The 7,179-nt window shown below is 44.3% G+C and overlaps 1 protein-coding gene across 3 annotated transcripts in view; it reads right to left on the bottom strand.

Moving 5' to 3' along the window:
- The window catches only part of NCK2 (NCK adaptor protein 2), a 77,643-nt gene extending 73,700 nt beyond the window's left edge, over positions 1-3,943 (bottom strand). For 2 of the 3 annotated variants that reach the window (XM_017847741.1, XM_017847742.1), the window contains exon 1: positions 3,769-3,943. The gene's annotated coding sequence lies outside the window, so the exon portion shown is untranslated. The remainder of the gene's footprint in view (positions 1-3,768) is intronic. The other variant, XM_017847740.1, reaches the window with a different exon arrangement.
- Between the last annotated feature and the right edge of the window lie 3,236 nt (positions 3,944-7,179).

Genomic DNA, 7,179 nt, shown 5'->3' with positions numbered 1-7,179 from the left:
AGAAGAAGAAGAAACAATCAGTTTAAGCTGCAGAGACTGTTCCCCCAGATCACCCAGGTGCCCAGTGTGCAGTAGAAAGCGGCTGAGACGGGCCCTTCTGTTTGGGCAGAAACTCCTCCACAAGTTACTTCCAGGTATCAGAGACCTCCGAGCCACACGCTCAACAGAAGCTTCAGCCTTAAAAACTTAATGACTGAGCACCGGGCTTTGCATGTAAAAAATCTTTCTAAATAACCTGTTGGGGGCCAAGTCAGCTACCAGCAATCTCCAAAATACCAAAAAGCCAGGATATGACAAAAGTGAGTGGTAAATTCTAGATGACTTTTCCAAGCGTACAGAGTCTAGGAAAAATTGTTCTGAAATAAATTGAGGCTAATATGAAGATAAGTAGTAAACTTTAGTAGTTAAAGAAATATTACTGGATGGCGTTTTTATGGATGTAAGAGTGACAGGCTCCATGTTTCATCTTCTCGTGCTCACTGCTCAGTTAAACACAGCCGCTGCTGCTTCTATCACAGAATGGAAAACGACGTGTGTAGGCTCACTGCGGACATTTACACACTGGACATGCATATCACCACCTGACTCGGTTTGTGAAATCCAGTCCTGTTTACTTTACTCAAACTTGAGTTGTGTCACCTAAACCACTGTCCTTCCTACCCCACTACACCATCCTTCTGTCCATTAGGACATGTCTGTCGTGAAAAAGCCTCCAAAAGCTTTTCAAAAGTCAAACGAATGTGCAGCGTAGCAGACAAGGCCCTTTGCATCCTCTGTCCCTAGTAATGAACGGCCAGCCTCCAACAGTCAATTACAGTTACTTTTCAAGTACACATGGAAAGAATTAAGTGCAGATTATGCATTTGCCAAAATGACAACTGTGGTGGCCTTCAGGCTCTTCCTATGGTCTCCACTCCCCAAAGAAGGCAGGGTCAGAGCTGGAGGGTGCCAAGACTTTTTCCTTAACTTCACTGGGGAGACCAGAAAACAGGGTAGGGAAATGCACCACGTGGAAACGGGCTGAGACGTTACTCAGGCCCTCAGACACCGCCATCCTCCTCAAGCTGCTCTCAGCCCAGCCCCAGGCATGCAAACCTTGAGTGCCCAATAACTGGAAAATGCATCCAAGGCTGACATCCTGCTTACTGTTCTACCAGGCCAGCATTTCATTTCTTTCTGACATGCCAAAGAGCATGGCTGAGTGAGCTGTTGCTTTCCCTGTTGGCACTCCAAAGGCCACTGGCCAAATGGCAAATGCCTGGTCCCCAACCCAGTATTGTCTAAATGACCTGCAGTCTCCGGGAACCATGGCCCAGCTGGTTCAATCAGCCTGCCCTGTTCCAAGGAAACACATTATATCTCTGTATGCATGTCCCCTCATTCTTTAAAACTTGTTCCCAACACAGCATCCCCTGGCTTTTCCATACTCTCCCCAAAAGGGTCAGTTGGTCCCTGCCTCAGGTACCAGGGACTGACTGTAAGAACCTCCACTTCAGCAGTTAGCACAGTCCCAAACTGTCAGGGTCCCACCCCAAAAGGGCATGGGAAAAGGTGGCTGGGACTATATTTTATCTATTTTTTTTTTTTTTAACCACTTAAAACAGTCACTGCAAGAAAAATAGCCCAGAATACAGGTGTGGTGTTCACAATAGATGTTGATTACATGAATGGCTACATCTCATGATTTTCCAAATTAACATTTTTCTAAACTACAAAAGTAAATTTTAATAGGTGAACCAAGGTTTTGTGTGGACCTTATAACTTATGCAATAAAAGTCATCCTTTAAAATTACATGGGTAGATATTTTTGCAAGCCAGCCGGCTCTCATGGTCTCCACTGACTGTCTTGTCTACGTGGCACTCGTGTGCTGGGAGCTCCTGCAGACCGAGCTGCTGGGTGAGCATGCCGTATTCCCCTGCCTCACCAGCTTCTGAACCAGCACCAACAACAACTTCAGGTCTGCTAATGTCACTCATGATCAAGACCTTTCTAAAGAAGTAGTGTCAGATTCTGATGCTAATAAATTATTAATGAGTTCTGATGATCCGATCAGAAGATCTGTCATTTCCAGCTTACACTCCATTCCCTTGAAATCTGACAAGTGGATTGATACATGACTGCATTTGCAAATGACTGTTTTAAAAAAGTTCTAATTCAATGACTTTTTTGTTGTTGTTTTTTAAAGAAAACGGAGTTACCATGGGTTTGAGAAGTTTTCTTATGCAAGATAAAATCTCCTAGGTTTGGAACGGGAACACCCCTATGGTGTTTGTCTTGCCTAAGGTCTGGAGGAGAGACCTGGGAATGCCCCATGAATCCATGAGGGGATCTAAAGCTAAAAGACCCAACAATGGCTGGGGTGACGTCAGGTATGCAGTGTGAGGGCCAACTCCCGACTGCCGACCAGGAGCTAGCTCTGGAAATCACAACATACAACACCCTAAATCAACGGAACAACGTGGCATTTTCTCCAAAAGATAACATAAAGCATAACAAGACAAGAACACTAAGACACTTAATCCTATCCTTCTTTCATATTAATCTTACGCTGTTTTAAATACCAAACATCAAAGGGGCATAACTGAAATCAAAAAGTTTCCAAGAGATTTTTCTTTTAAGGTGGTTGAAGAGAAAGAACATAGTCACAAGATGTGTTTGTAGTAGTAGCAGACCAAGTAAGAGGAAATTCTAACTTTCTAGATAATTTTCAGAAACCACCACACCAAGAGATTCCATAGTCCAATATGATAGTTTCAGGATTACTTTAAAACAATCTGCAAATAATAGAAGCAAATTAAAGTTTTTAAGGAAAGCTCGTGTTATTCTTACAGTTCATTCTGAGACAAAACTCTGGAGGTGAAAATTTATCTTCTCATAAAGCACTTCTTCCTGCCCAGCCAGAAACAGAACACTGGATTAACTGGACCACCAAACACAGCAATTCATATTTTAAGTTAAATGTCTCAAGCTGTTAGGGCTAAGAAATATTTTTGTTACACGGTGACATGTTTTTGTCTGGTGCCTGTGGTGACAGCACCCCTGGGCCCCAGAATCCACATGCTGCATCACGGTTATGGTTTAATTGTAACATACACAAGAAGGTTTTTCATATGAACAGGTAAAACCTTCCCGAGAATCTTTCATCTGTCTGCATCTCATTTGATGTAGGCTTCTTTTTTTTTTCTTTTTTTTCCAAGATCGAGTCTTAGCCGTGTCGCCCAGGCTGGAGTGCGGTGGTGCGATCTTGGCTGACTGCAACCTCCGCCTCCCAGGTTCAAGTAATTCTCCTGCCTCAGCCTCCCGAATAGCTGAGACTACATGTGTATGCCACCATGCCCAGCTATCCTTTGACATAGATTTATCTTCTCAGCATCAAAGCTGGAATTCAACCTTTCCTAGACTGAAAGCACCAGAAAAGTGGTTATTTATCCTTATACTCCCTGTCCCATACAGAATACAGGGGACCAGGATTCTTTATCGATTCAAGAGTCAGTATGTATCTGAGTGTGGAGGTATCTGTACCATCTTACAGGTTGGAGGTGTCTACCATCCCGCTTCCAGGCTACATACTCAGAACCAACACACACTAAAGCAGGAACAGAGATAATCTAATTTTTGAACCAGGTCCTTCATTGAAAGCCTAAATTTAATATGATTCAACAAATCAAGGCTACACTGACTGATATTTTACTAAACTTACTGTCCAAATTGAGCATTTGAAGCAAAAAGCTGCAATTTCTGTTTTAAGCAGAAAACTGCAGACTCACCTTTGGCACACAGTTGAGAGGTGACTGGCAAAACGCAGAACTCTTCAAAATGATGACGTTTTCAGCTAATCACACCTCGGAAGTTACAAAGCTGCAGGGATTCTCCAAATTCTCAAATCTCAGCAGAGAATTATCATTTGGGAGGTCGCTTGTATACAAGGAACACATGAAATCTAAAAAGAAAGAAGCGTATATGAGGTCTGCTTACTTCTTTAAGTAACCACTTTTAAAAATAACTGGTTATTCGTTTGCCTAAAATCGATTTTTTTTTTTTTTTGAGACAGGGTCTCCTCTGTCACCCAGGCTGGAGTGTGGTGGTATGATCTTGCCTCAATGCGACTTCCGCCTCCTGGGCTCAAGTGATCCTCCTGCCTTAGCCTCCCCATTAGCTGAGACTACACACATGTGCCACTACCCTTGGCTAATTTTATGTATTTTGAAACCAATGTTTTAAATATATCCCAGAATAAAGCTGCTCTGTGCCTAAAGACCTCCATCAACACATACTCCTCCCCCTTCCCACCTTTCATTCCCTGGGTAAGCTCCAACACTCGGCTGGGGAAGGCCAACCACACACCCAGTGAACAGCAAGTGGAAGGAGGTGATGGGGTGTGGGGGACAGCCAGCCCATAATCAAGTGACTTGAGCTCCCAGTCCCTTCCAGACTTCCTCCTCCCAATGACCCCCACCTTTAAAAGCCTCCCAGAAATAAAAGGGTGGCTGCCAATTAGAAAGGTGGCCAGTCTGGGAGTCTAATGAGGGAGAAGGGTTACAAAGGGCATGGATATTATTTAGAGACTCGTTCCTCTCTTGGAGGTCTGTTGCACCAGCCATTCATTAAGAGGTCACCAACTGGACCCATAGCCTTGGGTTAAAAAGCACCCCTGCTTTCAAGACGTCTGAGACGAACACTCCAAAACAAGAAGGAAGTTAAGATGAGAGGCGCCTGACAAAGGTGACCAGCTCTCTCCTGGTTGTGGAGAGAGCTGGATGCTGCATTATGTTCACTGCACTTGGTAAATATTTTCAGTCTTTGACTAACGTTTTCAAGGGGACCCTGGAGCACTCTGTGGACTTGAAGTGAATTCACTGACATTTTTAATTACATTTCAAACCCAGTGGGGATCTGTCTTGACAGTTCACTCAGAGAAGATCTATTAATTCATCCCTAGCATGATTATGACCCAAAATGTTAATACCCCATAGAAAAATCGAATTCTATTTTAGTCAAAGAGAAGAAGATAATTCAAATAGGGCTATCATAAAATGTTATAAGGCAAGTTCATAAATTTTGATTTAAAATTAATTCCTTTTATCCATTCTCTAGCATTATTTTAAAGGCTGCATCATTTTAATATAGATATAATTTAAGGCAAGGAACAGGTGATGGCCAAACACAATGGGAATACATCTTTGGGCAAGATGTCAGATGTATACGAGGCAGACTGCCCTTCTTCCTGTTAGGTGTTTATCATAAAATGACAGGTCCTCTCAAAATGGAAGTACTGGAATCTGAACTCAGTCCTTGACCAAGAGTTCTTGTGTCTCATGCTGACACCACTGAAGAAAGTCATCAGCACAGGGCAATGTGCTGGGCACCATGCCCCTAACACCGCCTCTGTATGTGCCATTTTCAGGGGCTCTTATAAACGTAAGTTGTATTGTTAAGATTTTAACTGGAAAGTGAATTTGCCCAGAGTCCGCCTTCCGCAGGCAAATGGCAAGGAATTGTTTATGCGGTTGTTGGGGTTGTCCAAACACAGGCCTCCCACTGTGTGCCCTGTGTCTCATGAGTAATATGATTTAATCCTTCTGATACACTTCCAGGATGGATTCTAATGCCCACATTTACAGAGGAGTTAACTTTCTCAGGGACACTAAAGGTTTTTCCCAACTGACTGCAGAGTGAGGAATCACTCAGGCCTTGGACCTCAGGCCTTGGACTCCGGATGAGTGGGCTTTGCACATCTGTAATCTCTTCTGCATATGAACAGAGCACTCCTTATGCCAACAGCAAAGTAAAAGCCTGAGCAGCTTCTCTGCCAGCCCCCGCAAAAGAACAATGAGCGGGATTTAGAACCTGAGTCCTCTGATACTAGCACAGTGGACAAGTCAGAGCACAGCCTCTCCAAGCACAATCAGTAAAGGAAAAGCCAGAGAGAATGGAGCAGGGCTTGAACGGATGCAGTAGCTCCAACAAAAGTGAGGCTATTGAAAATCCACTGAAAGGTGCCAGTGGCCAGCTGGGATTCAAGTGTAAAAAGTGAAGTTTGCATGAGATGCTTTCCTTGAGAAAAGCATTCCATTGACAAACTGTCAATGTGTTCAATGTACACCCTAAGTAGAAAAAAAACCCACGATGATCGACATCTCTCTCTTTGGGTTTAAATGAAGACTGCCCAAGTTTAACATGGGGTTCTGAGCTTACTCAAAACCTGTGTTGAGGAAGAGCATTTCAAAGCAGGTCTTAATTATAATCGGTTATCGAAATCCATCAGGAAAGTGTACACTTTTGTGCAAAAAACAGTATCAGCCTGAAAGATAAACACTTATAAGGTCACTTAGACTGTAGGAGGCCCTCACCAAAGGATTCATTCAAGGATTTTCTACAGCCAGCCTCAAGAAGACAGGAATATACAGAACGGGTGTGGGCTTTTCTCTAAAAGTACTTCACTAGCACTACATGCATCTCCCTTTAGAAATAAAAAAAGGAGCCGGGCGCAGTGGCTCAAGCCTGTAATCCCAGCACTTTGGGAGGCCGAGACGGGCGGATCACGAGGTCAGGAGATCGAGACCATCCTGGCTAACACGGTGAAACCCCGTCTCTACTAAAAAATACAAAAACTAGCCGGGCACGGCGGCGGGCGCCTGTAGTCCCAGCTTCGGGAGGCTGAGGCAGGAGAATGGCGTAAACCCGGGAGGCGGAGCTTGCCGTGAGCTGAGATCCGGCCACTGCACTCCAGCCCGGGCGACAGAGCGAGACTCCATCTAAAAAAAAAAAATAAAAAAATAAAAAAAGGAGGGAGGGCTAGAAGGCAATTAACACTGATACCGTACATATCTCTTCATTTTAATTTGGATCCTTAATACTACAAAATTTTACCATTGCAAAATCCAAGGGATTTTCTGAATTCTCCATAGCCTTGAAATTTGTTTTTTTCCCACTAAAGCCACAACCCAGGGTTTTCCAGTGTTTTCAGCAGCACTTAGCTGCGTGTTGGGTGAGTGTGCTGAGCACCGCCAAGCCACACTACTTGTCCCAGGTGCAGGGCCAGGCAGCGAGATGCCCCCTGCAAGCAGTCCTGGCCGATTCTGCATCCCCAATACCAGCGTGGTGCTGGCGCAGTGTCTTCTGCGGCACCTGGGCTGGTTCCCTCCAACTCTCAGCATCTGAGACGGAGGTCCAGTGAT

The sequence above is a fragment of the Rhinopithecus bieti genome, unplaced genomic scaffold (assembly GCF_001698545.2).
Source record: "Rhinopithecus bieti isolate Rb0 unplaced genomic scaffold, ASM169854v2 scaffold_29830, whole genome shotgun sequence".
Taxonomy (NCBI): domain Eukaryota; kingdom Metazoa; phylum Chordata; class Mammalia; order Primates; family Cercopithecidae; genus Rhinopithecus; species Rhinopithecus bieti.
Note: the sequence above shows the minus strand (reverse complement) of the source record. Positions and strands in the feature narration are given on the sequence as shown.